This window comes from Dermacentor variabilis, chromosome 7 (genome assembly GCF_050947875.1).
Source record: "Dermacentor variabilis isolate Ectoservices chromosome 7, ASM5094787v1, whole genome shotgun sequence".
Taxonomy (NCBI): domain Eukaryota; kingdom Metazoa; phylum Arthropoda; class Arachnida; order Ixodida; family Ixodidae; genus Dermacentor; species Dermacentor variabilis.
The window spans coordinates 48,096,443-48,109,485 of NC_134574.1; positions in this window are offsets into that span (position 1 = coordinate 48,096,443).

The window sequence follows — 13,043 nt, forward strand, 5'->3', positions numbered from 1 at the left end:
ATAAGAACACCTAACGAAAACGAATATCTACCGCAGGCTCCTAAGTGGAAGATTGATACAGCTTACTGGGAGAAATTCCGAACTCTCAGTAGTATTTCATGGGATGACATGTCGTCGTTAGGAATTGATGCGGTTGTGGAATATGTTACAGCCTTCATAATAGATGCCGCAACTAAATGTATATCACAAGTAAATGGATTAGCATGCAAACGGCGTGTCCCGTGGTGGAACGACGATTGTAGGATCGCTCGTAAGAAACAAAACAAAGCGTGGGGGTTGCTACGCGCCTCCCCCACCGCGGAGAATCTTATCAATTTTGAAAAAGTAGAATCCCAAGGCCGGCGAACCCGCCGACAGGCCAGAAGAGAGAGTTGGCAGAAGTTTTTATCCGGTATCAACTCCTATACAGATGAGGCCAAAGCCTAGAACAGGGTTAATAGGATTAGAAGGCGATAAACATATTCACTTCCTTTGGTGAACACACAAGGTGAAACACTGAAACACTCACTTGGAAAACACTTTGAGAGCGTGTCGAGTTCAAACCATTATTCGCAATCCTTTTTGAAATACAAAGAAATAGAAGAATGTAAGCCAATCATACGGAAGTCCAGACAGAATGAACCCTATAACCGGCCTTTCAGTATTGCCGAGTTGAGAGCTGCCTTGAACACATGCAAAAGCACTGCACCGGGACTTGATAGAGTCATGTATGATATGATCAGAAATACACATACCGACACACAAGTTACACTAATCACACTTTACAACACCATTTGGACTGCGGGATATCTCCCATCTACATGGAAAGAGGCGATTGTGGTTCCTGTCCTGAAGCAGGGAAAAGACCCCTCCTTGGCAGCAAGTTATCGTCCAATATCTCTTACGAATTGTCTCTGTAAGCTCTTTGAAAAAATGATTAATCACAGACCCATACACTTCCTTCAGTTCAACAATATACTCGATTCATATCAGTGTGGCTTCAGGCAAGGGCGGTCAACAACAGATCATCTTGTGCACATTGAAGGATACATTCGCGATGGCTTCGTACACAAACAGTATTTCCTTTCAATATTCCTCGATATGGAGAAGGCATATGATACAACATGGCACTACGGGATGTTGCGAGACTTGTCGGGAATGGGCATGTGTGGAAATATGTTGAAAATAATTGACAGCTATTTGTCCAATCGTACTTTCCGTGTAAAAGTCGGCAATGCACTGTCACGTCCCTTTACCCAGGAAACTGGTGTACCCCAGGGAGGCGTGCTCAGCTGCACTCTCTTTATCGTTAAGATGAACACACTACGTGCTTCACTACCACTTGCCACTTTTTATTCCATACACGTAGACGATATACAAATAGGCTTCAAATCCTGCAACCTCACAGTATGCGAAAGACAGGTACAGCAGGGCTTAAACAAAGTGTCCAAATGGGCCGACCGAAACTGATTTAAGGTCAAACCCCACAAAAGTTCTTCTGTTCTCTTCACTAGAAAGAGAGGCCTGGTCCCAGATCCTTGCGTATAACTGGGCGGACAACAAATTATTGTCAACAAAGAACACAAATTCCTAGGTGTTATTCTTGACTCCAAGCTCACTTTCATTCCTCACATAAAACATCTTAAAGAAAAATGTCTTAGAACAATGAACTTACTTAAAATCCTATCCCACACAACGTGGGGTAGCAACGGACAGTGTTTATTGAATATTTACAAGAGCCTAGTTCGATCACGGCTAGATTATGGTGCCGTAGTATACCACTCTGCCGCACCGAGCGCGCTTAAGATGTTAGACCCCGTTCACGATCTGGGTATCCGTCTGGCCACTGGCGCATTTAGGACAAGCCCTGTTGAAAGTCTATATGTAGAGTCAGATGAGTGGCCACTCCATCTTCAGAGAACAAACATCAGCTTAACGTATTTTCTCAAGGTTCGCTCTAATAAGGAACATCCGTGTTTCGCAACTGCTAACGACTTGACGTGTGAAACACTTTTTCATAACAGACCCTCTATGAGACTTGCTTTCTCACTGCGTGCAAGAGAACTTAGCACGGAAATGGATGTCCCAGTTCTCGAACAACGCCTAATGCCTCCAGCTAAGCTAGTACCGCCCTGGGAGTGGCAACTGATAGTGTGACACATCCTTTGTAGAGGGCACTAAACGTGCGCCAGATACACATATCAAAATGCATTTGTTGGAGCTCCAGTACAAGTACTCGTGCACAGAGTTTTACACAGACGCTTCTAAGTCGCATGCCGGGGTGTCCTACGCAGCCATTGGTCCATACTTCTCGGAATCCGGTGTACTGCACCCTGAAACAAGTATATTTACGGCTGAGGCCCATGCACTATTGTCGGCTTTGAAACATATCAGAAAATCAAATATTCAAAAAACTATTTTATTTACAGACTCCTTAAGCGTCGTAAAAGCCTTGAAGTCACACTGTAAACACAGAAAGCCCGTAATTACTGAGCTCTATTCCATTCTCTGTAGAGCGTATATGTCTAACCAGCGTGTCATTATATGCTGGGTGCCTGGACATAGGGGCATCGAGGGTAACGTTCTAGCAGACCAGATGGCCACATCAATATCATTGCATACAGTTAATCCTACTGCTTCGGTCCCTGTCACAGACCTGAAGCCTTTTTTAAGAAGGAAACTGCGAAACCACTGGTTAACGTAAGTGGGACGCAGAAGTAAATAACAAACTCCACCTGATAAAGCCACAGTTAGGTTCTTGGCCCTCCGTAACAAGATCACGGCGAACAGATGTCCTATTCTGTCGCCTCAGAATAGGACACACATTTGGCACACATAACTTTTTACTCACTGAAAATGATCCTCCAACCTGCAGTAGATGCGGAGAGAGGCGGACCGTCCTCCACGTCCTCCTGGAGTGTCGGGCAGCCGAATCTGAGAGAAAGAAATATTTTCCTCTAGCATACCGGCAACCGATCCCCATTCATCCAGTAATGTCACTCGGCCCAGAGCCGCTTTTTGACACCAACGCACTCCTAAATTATCTGAAAGATGTTGTGTTGCATGTTGTTAGCCCCACATGTTCGTGGCGCCACCTCTCTTCAGAAAATGGCGCTGTGATAGTTCTTTCGTATAGCACCTGCCTCTAGGCCCTTGTGTTTCAACGGCTCCGGCGAGGCAACAGTGCTCCAGGTATTTTTACCATCTCATATATTTTCTATTCAGCGTCATTCTTTTACGATGGATTTTAATGTTCACAGTATTCGTCATTTGTCGTCGCCATAATTTTATAGCAAGTAGATTTTACGCACTTTACAGCGATTATTTTTAGGCCACTTTACAGCCAAGTCACATCTTCCATAATACATCGTCGACATTACCACTTGTCATGGCGCTCTTTGGCCAAACCTGGCCCTCTCGCCCCAAAACACCACACATCATCAACCATTACAGAGCAAGAGTGCCTGACTATCGTTTGGTAGATTCAGAAATTTCGCCCATACCTTTACGGCCGCCACTTCACCATGGTCACCGACCATCATGCTCTGTGTTGGCTGTCATCAATGAAAAACTTGTCAGGACGCTTAGGACGCTGGATACTCCGCTTGCAGGAATATGACTTCACTATAACGTACAAGTCTGGAAAACGCCATCATGATGCAGACGCACTGTCTCGCTGCCCACTCTCACTCTCTCCAAGTAACGCGCCGTCGTCTTCCCCACCACGTCGTTCCGATGCTACGCCTGCCTCACACCAACTCTCGATAACGCCTCTGGACCAAGTTACGCTTTCATCACGCTCTGATTTCGTCTCGCTTCAGCGGGCCGACTGCTACTGCCGAGCTCTCATGGATCGGCTTCGTGGGTTCGCTGAACCACCCAACAGCCGCTTGCGACGCCAACTTCGACTATTTCGCCTTCAAGGTGGCGTGCTACACCGCTACGTTTACCACCCAACAGGTCACCGGTGGGTCCCAGTTCTACCTCGCTGCCTTCGCTTGCGGGTATTAGAGGTACTTCACGACGACGTATCGGCTGGCCACTTAGGCTTCCACAAGTCTTACGACCGCATAACGACCCGCTGCTTCTGGCCTTGCCTATCCACAACGGTGGCGAAATACGTTGCCTCTTGTGCGTCATGTCAGCACCGCAAACGCTCGACATCCCCTCCTGCCGGTTTACTACAACCTCTCCCTTGCCCGGATGCACCTTTTGAATTTGTTTGCATTGATTTATATTGTCCCTTGTCGTTGACGCCCTCCGGTCCCCGTTGGACTGTAACTTCGGTCGACCATTTAACAAGATATGCCGAGACGGCCCCTCGGCGATCCGGCACAGCTTCTGAGGTCGCCGACTTTTTCTTGCGCGCCATCGTGTTGCGCCACGGGGCTCCTCGCGTTCTTCTCAGTGACCGTGGCAAGGCGCTCATTCAACAAGTTCTCGAGGAAGTTCTTCGGGCCACAAATAGCGTCCACATATCTACTTCTACTTATCATCCGCAAACCAATGGCCTTACTGAGCGCTTCCACCGAACGCTGTCTGACATGATTTCCATGTACATCCGTCCTGACCACACTGACTGGGATAAAATTCTTCCTTTTGTGACATTCGCATAAAATACTGCTATTCAACGGACCACCGGCTACAGCCCTTTCTTCCTTGTGCATGGACGATCTCCTTCCGCCATATTCGACAGATAACTCTTTTTCGCACCTTCTTCGCCTAACGCGCCGCTTCCAGAAGATTTTGCTGCCCGAGTTGCACATTGCCGTCGAATCGCCCGGCAAAGCACAGCAGCTACCCAAGCTGAGCGCAAGCGTCACTGCGACAACAAACGCCGTGACCTACGTTTTCACCCTGGAGACCAATTCCTGCTTTGGACTCCAGTCCGCACCCCAGGCCTCTGTGAGAAGTTCCTTCCACGCTACATCGGCCCATACACCGTTGTGCAGCAAACATCCGCAGTGAACTATCTCGTCCGCCCAGTACACTCCGTCACTGACCGGCGCCGCCGGAATGCCGAAATTGTTCACGTCTCGCAGATGAAGCCCTTCCCTCCCCGTTTAGATAATCTCTAATCTGCGGCCAGGCTGGCCGCTTCCATGACGGTGGGAAGTTAGTGTAAGCACTAATAATGTACTTCGTCGTTTTCATTTCTGCATAGTTATCATCATCTTCCCTGTTCTTGGACTTCTTCGCGCGTGAGCTGGGGGCGTTGCCTTTTTGGAATAAACAGCGCTGGACAACTTGATCGGTCTCGGTATTAAATTATATATATATATATATATATATTTCTGTGTGTGTGTGCCGAATATTTTTCACATTACTGCATAGTGGTCTTCATGTCACTATTTTTCTGTTTCCTGTTATCACAAAGATTGCGTAATTGAATTGAATTGAATTTATTTCCATATTCCATTTCCAATACTCTTTAGTGCGCGTGTTGTATGTAGGTTTCCTAGTCTTCAAGTGCGATAACGACGTTATGATGTCTTCCCTAGTATTCATGCTCTGTTTACATCGTATGTCCATATTATATGAATATAGATTACGGACAGGTAATATATTAAACTGATTGAAAAACTTTTCTGTATGTGCATTGACGGGCACTCCAGCTATATGTCTAAGGGCTTTTTTCTAAAGTACACACAATTGTTGTAAATTTGGTGACGTATTTTGCCCCATACAAGAAAGCAGTAGTTTAAGCTGGGCAAAAATAACGCGTTGTAAATCAGTAATTTATTATTGGGTGGTAGAAAAAAACGTAATCTAGCCAAAATGCCCACAGTCCTTCAAAGTTTGGTAATAATGTGTTTATTATGCGTGTGCCAGGACATATGCTTGTGGAAGTGTAAACCAAGTGTTTTGAAAGAGTCAACAACTTTTACAGGCATTTTGTCAAGCATAAGATTTTCTGTGAGAACTACCTGCGACTGTTTAGGAGTAAAAATGGTTGCTTTAGTTTTGTTTGTATTAATTTTTTAATGAACTTATATTACTCCATGTTAGCAGGCCTAAGAGAAAATCATTGCTTTTAACTGAAGTTTTTTAATGTTGGACCCGCGAAATAGTAGAGTCATGTCATCCGCGTTCATTAAATAAGATGGTGTCTTGCTAATGTTAGTGACATCATTAACATATAAATTCAATAAGAGCGGTCCAAGGATGCTTCCTTGTGGAACACCAGCATTAACCGATTTCAGATGGGACAGGCTGTCATTGATAGAAACGCACCGTTTCCGGTATTTAAAATATGATGTTAAAAGTTTAAAGGAACTCCTTTTATTCCGCAAAGTTGATCTTCTACTAACAATGTGTCATGGTTCAAACTGTCGAATGCTTTTGAAAAATCTACACATGTTCCAATAACAAACGGTTTTTCCTCAAATGCTTTTAGAATAATTTCTGTGTGTTAACTGAGCATGCTCGGTCTATCGACCTTTGCGGAAACCAAACTGACATTCATTAATCAAATTGAATTTATCTACGAAAGAAGAAATCCTAGAATGTAACAGTTTCTCCAGACCTTTAGAGAACAGCGGTAGAAGAGAAATCGGTCGGTAATTGGCCAGGTTGTTTTTATCTCCGTTTTAAAAATTACAATTACTTTTGATATTTAAATTTTTTTGTGGAACAGTTCCGGTTGAGAGGGCTAGATTGTAGATGTGGGCGAGTACCGGTGCAATTAAATCGGCTACGTATTTTACAGGTTTTATTTGCAATTTATCTATGTCCAGAGCTGCGCTGTTTCTAAGTGAACAAAGAGTTGCGAAAGCTTCAGATTCGCTCGTCGGGTTTAGAAAAATGCTCTTGGTGTTTCTTTCGACCATATAGGTTGCATAAATATTTTTGGAGCTTGTCCCAAGCTTCAGGAAAAAGTCATTAAAAGCTTGTGCCAGTTAAGTACCCTGTATTGATTGATCGTTTAATTTTAATTCAGTGATATTCTGATTTGAACTGGAACGATTCAAAAGGTCATTAATTTTTTTCCACATGGCTTCAGGCTTATAACTGGTCTCTAGAGAAAAAATATTGCGCCGATATGATCAACGCATCACGACAAGAGTCCCTACAGTACTGCATTCACGTCTCACTGCAACTTCATTCATTTAAAAGTGGTGTAAAATGTTTTTTGTGATGTACTTAGAAAACATAAAGCAAGCAAAAATTTTAATGATCGTAATGAACGGAGGCCTCGACGACCACAAATAGCGCGGTCGACTCGCGTAAGCATTCCTCTTCTTACAATGGAGAGACTGCAGCACAAGGCCATATGCGATGTTGTCTAGTTCAGGCGTTATTCTTTCAGAGTCCGCAAGGCAGCAATTCCACTCGGTCTCTCAGAAAATACCTATGAAGAGCCCTCAAGGTCATACTCAGTACTCTATCACATTGAATACAAGAATTTCTCTCATTCGGAACGCCGTTTACCGTGCGATGGAGAAAGTCGCCATTGGCGTCAACGATACTGCGTGTCAAGGACAGAGATTGAATACACAAAAAAATGCTTTTGTGAGTATTGGGAAGCCACATAGTTGCTTCAGCTTGTGTGGAAATGCTAACACTATAATTTTTCCGCCCTGTAATAAAGCTGAGTTCATGCCACAGGAACTGTGCACAGTTGATGGCTTGGCTTTAAAAGGGGCTTCAGTGATCATAGTAGGAGAAATAAGTCATCGTAGAAAAGCCCGCGATGCAGTCAACGTTCGATAATTATGCCACCTACAACGTTTAAGCTCAAACCTGGCTGATGTCCAAAGTACTTTGGACTACTACGTACATGGTAAAAGGTAAAACCTCAGGCACCTCTAGCTTCCACAGAGCGAAAAACTTTTGTATTCAAGTTGCACATTTTTTTTATAAGCACCTGTTGCGACTTCAGTACTCTCGCACTAATGCCGCACTTTATATTCGGGCGAGTATTTTCCTGTTATCCTTAATAAAAATGCCAGACGTTTATTTGGCCTTTGAATGTTTCTGACCCTGTGACACGTGCATAACCGTATATGTCGCTAAATGGGAGCGCGTAGGTCACAAAGCGAGAAGCATTTCTTTTCATAAACCTAGAGAGCTATTTACTCCACAGCAACACAACACCCATTCGCCGCGTAGATGACGACAAAAAAAAAGAAGCAAATGCTTTTTCTTTACATTGCGGAGGCAGATGGGAAGGTCCCACGACGTCACTGGCCAACCTTTAAAGAAAGAGAAGGCTTTCTCTTTTCGGGCTGCTGTGACTGTGTATTAGCTCCTGTTATTTTCTTATGTGCCCACGGGTTCGCTTTAATTACACCGCAGCAAGTTACTGACTAAGCGTGCTAGTAGTGGTAGCAGCTGTTTCGATTTGGCGAGTCACATGCATCGCGAATTGCAATAGAAGCTAGCTTTTCACCCTCACTGCATGCTGTAAGTGTTGCATTGTAATGTCGGCTTCTGACGCAGTAAAAGCCTGCACAGTTGTTTTCCTAGAAATGAAAGGATGAGATGATTCACCGTCATGGCCTGTTGCTTATCGAGACGATACTGTTTGCTGAAAAATACTCTTTCCCTCTGAACGATGGTAGGAGTAGCAAACTCTGTGCGCGTGCATTTTTTTGTCGTTTTCCATTTCTCTTGCGTCAGATGAGGCGGAGCCGCTCAACAAACACTGGACCGAACATGGAAACGGCTAGAAGATGACAGCTTTCTGATGGCACAATGCCTGAATATTTTAAAGAAAGCTGGCCAGTCGGCCAAGGAAGGTAGCAGAGTCGGGCCTAAACATCAACGCGTTCGAACAGCTTCCGTTCCCCCTAGCCATCTGCAACTGCCTTGTTTCATTGGTCTTAGCGTTACGATGAGGTTTCACTGCACAGTGCTTATCTCTGCCTTGTCCTGATACCATTGCCGCTACCGGCGCATTAATTGTTGCACTTGAGTGATTAGGCGGAAGTTCCAGCGCTTGCGCGCCGAACTCGTCCACGTATATACATATATACTTTATGCAAATTGGTTGCGCTGGGTCATCCTACTTTATGCAGTCGGGCAGACTCAACCTGACTCTACGCTCGTTCGTAACGACCGGCTGACCTTCGCACGAACTGCAGGGTGGCCAATTGCAGCCTGACAAATCGACTTGACCAGCTTCTGTCAGGCGGATGTAAACGCCCTGATGGAGAATTCATAGGCATTTATTATGGCAAATATTGCCTCATGGTTGCCCCCCCCCCCACGGCTGTTGCATATACACCTGGTGTTCTTTACAAGACAAAGATGTATTTCGTCTTCACCAATAATGAAGGCATTGATTGAAGATAACGCAATCTACTGGCTGCATGACTATTTCAAAATAACCTTTTGTTAAAATATTGGTACATGCATATAGGGGATGGTTCGACAAAAGCGGTCCCACAGCGGTGAACTGCAGCGGGGTTTATTGTTTATGGTTGCTTGAGAATACAGTATTAAAAAGGCATACATTGCACCTAGACAGAAACAAGAGATCTTTACGCTAGTTGTACAATGCTAAAGGAGGGAAGCTTAATGAATTTTTACTAAATAACTGCAAGTAATGGCTAATCAACGGATATAAGCATGACAAAATACATCGGAGAAGTGATGCAGTATAAAAACCTAACGTTAGCATTATGTGAACAATGTTAAGACTATAATAATATTTGTGAAGATTTCACGTGAGCTGGTAAGCTATTCGCCATTGCGCAGCAGCAAAAACAATACATTGGTATTGGAGTTGCTGCGTGATTTTGTAAGAGATTATCCTGTAAAGAACCTCTGGTAGTGTGTCCGTTACCAAAAACATCTCTGACGATGACAGAAGAAAGATGCGGATCTTTAAGGAGACTGTATCTAACGATGCTTTGGATGTCCTAGATATTTGATTTTGAGAGAGGAGGTATAAAGAAAAGTGAAGTTGGCAGTAATATGAGCCTTATAACGACCCGGTGCAATGATCTGAACAACGGATGCGCGACAGTGCTTGAATTTGGGAACGGTATGTGAGAGTGCATAAGCTGGTAGAATAATTTAAATTCATATAAATAAAGTCTGAATAAATGTTGATGAGAGCATGCTATCGAAAGCAGCTTCTAGGCTTTTAAACTACTACGATGCCATAGGCAGATGTGTTTTCAAAATGTCTGTCGAACCGTTTTTGCTTACCTGGGTCACTGGGCAGGCCGTGTTCGAATGTGTAGGATCACATCGGGCTGCGGTTGGGAGGAAACAGGGTTCGAAATCAACCATGTGACAACCTTCGGTGGATCAGTACGCGGCTATGTGTGCATAGGTGCCGCTCTTCAGCGAATTTCTTTTACGCCAACATGGGTCTCTGTAAGATGCGGTACTGGCTACATACCGCTGTTGGAAGAAACTTTTTCACGCCGACTCACAGCCCCGTGTATTCCGCTGGTCTTCTACGAGCCCCTTTGATGCCAACTTTAGCTGCTGAGTATTTGTCAGTATTTTGTGTGCCGCTTTTCAGTGAACATCTATGACGCTAGCTTGGATAGCTAGGCATGTGCCACAGGTATTGTGCTGTTATAAAATGAAAGTGAAAGGATCCCTTAGTATTTCTCTAATGTTGAGAGGAAACAAGCCAAAAACACAATTGTTCCTCAAGGACAGCGACTGCACGCAAGCTGCGCCACAAATGCAGCCGGCATGTGGCGCCCTTGAAAGAGCGCCTTTCGCACAAACGGTTTAGTGAGCTGCGATAGGAATGCACTACGTATGTTTCGCATTATAATGAAGCTCTCACCAACTTGGGTCACTGAGTATATGCCGCTTCTTTTGCGGCAAGTAAGGAATGTTAGCGTTCGCAGGCACTGGCTTACCACGCTTCTTGTCTTGAAGGCAACTGCTAGATTTCTTGGCAGCACAACTCGATGGTGCTGCATGTCCACAAAGAAGAGGGAGGGAGTGTGGGGGTTCCTGTGCTGCATAACGCGTTTCTCAGCGTTCGCACGCACCCGCGCCATGCACTTCGGAAGTTCGCGCAGGCTTCGTGGCGGCGGCGCCAAACGGTGCCGAATGTTCTTCGGCAAGCGCGAATGAGCAGCCCCGCTACAGTACACACCTCATACATAAGTCGTTTCTACGGTAGCAATTTGTTAGCATTGAATATCGTTAGCATTGATTATTGCAAATTCATTACCGTCGCCAGTCATTGCGAGATGGATTGTGTCGCAATATTTTAAAGCTGTTACTCAAGGTGCGTCCGACATGTCGTTCGAGCTTTCTTTTTACGTACGGTGAAAGAATTCGTCAGTGTTTTTATGATGTACTTGCGACAATTCTTACTGCTTTTTCCTTGTTTATCCTTAGAATACCTCGGTAATAAGCACGTAGAACAGCTAAATACGTGTTTCGCTCACGTCCGTGCTTATTTACTGCTTTGGCATGGAACATGGCTGTGCTGGCGCAGCCCGTGTAGATTGGTGTGCTCATCACTGCTGTAAAAGCCGACACGTCTGTTTCCATAACGTGGAATTGTTCTATAACAGCGAGAGAAGCGCATACCATGGGTGCCCCCGATCCCCGATATGATACTTTGACAATGCGCGCTTATTGTAAATATAAAGGAATGACAGAATTTGGAGTCACTACCTATCCACTAACTAATTGAATGAAATTGGTTCGTGTTGCAGCATTTCACAATTTTCGAAAGTTCCTAAATGGAAACCGCATTCCACAAAACTAACAGAAACGTTAACAAACCAGACCAGAGGAGCGCGACTCCTATCTGTATAGTAAGCTCCGCTAAGCGCTATGCAATTCCCCTGAAGTTTTCTTTCGCGAACGCGCACGGGGCGTGACCCTTATCGTACCGTTTGCTTTGTCACTTGAAGCAGTTTATTCTTGACGCTTCTTGTGGAGTCTACTTTATTCATACTGTTTAGCAGACCACTAACGAAAACTTTTAAGAAATCCGGCAGAGACATTTAAAACTGCTTGCGTGTGGGGATGCGAAATCATGATATCGTTTCTAGACCTCGGAACGTCAGCAACACGTTCATTCTATGCACTCAAGGCGTGGCGCCGCCTCGTCTTCATTGGCTGTATCGTGAGGTGCCCAATGAGACACGCACTAAGCCACACGTTTAGTCATCCAGACGGCTTCGACGGGAAGTTTGCGGTTACGCACGCACTAGACACACACATATAGTCAGTTAGAACTCTGGAGTCGCCGTGTCGTCGGGGAAACGTGCTCGTCTCGCACCACGGAGGACCGGGTTCAACACCTACCCCGACCGCAATGTGGCAAATTTACTTTTCAAGGTCACTGATTTACTTTGTTTACAGGTACCTCCGGGAGAAATTTGCCGTCAATTCGAACATTTATGGGCGTGTTTTTACCCTTTGTGCCTTCGCCCATTTTCGGTACTGTCTTTAGGTCACGCCGGTCGAAGAATTTTAGCTCAATGGGGCGTATAATTCCTAAGAATTAAAATGAAGAGCGCAAGTTGCAGTGTGTTAAATGATGTAGTGGTTCTGCGTACGTTTGTAGATATTTTCAGTCGCTGGTCCTTGGTGCGCAGTTATTTTTCGTGTGCATCCTTGAAATCAAGCTAAATGAGTGCTGAGTCATCCACTGGCGTGACCACTAAGATCTCCAGCACCACTCCGAGCACTGAATTCCCGGCTTCAGCTTTAATACTCCTCTTATGCCGCGCACTTAAACACAGTGACTGGAACTGGAGGGCGACGGCAAGAGTTTCATGCCCGTACGTGCATTACAAGGCACATTAGTACCACGCAGCAGTCTTTGCACGGGTGACATCGCTAGCAAGAGTTGAACAGCATCATAAGGACACCATGACTGGCTCTTGGTGTCTCAGGAGTTTCTGCAAGTGGTAGCGCATGATACTATAGCATGGAGTGAATCGAGCGGAACGGAGAGCAATAAACGCCATTTAAATGAAGAAAACGTATTCAATGTAACTACATTAATAAAAAACTTTGCCAAACTGAAAGGGGAGATATCAGGTGCAAGTACGTAGGCGCATAATCTACGTCATTTAACTACAAAAATGACAGCAAAGAGCGGATACCAGTTGTGTCTCGCC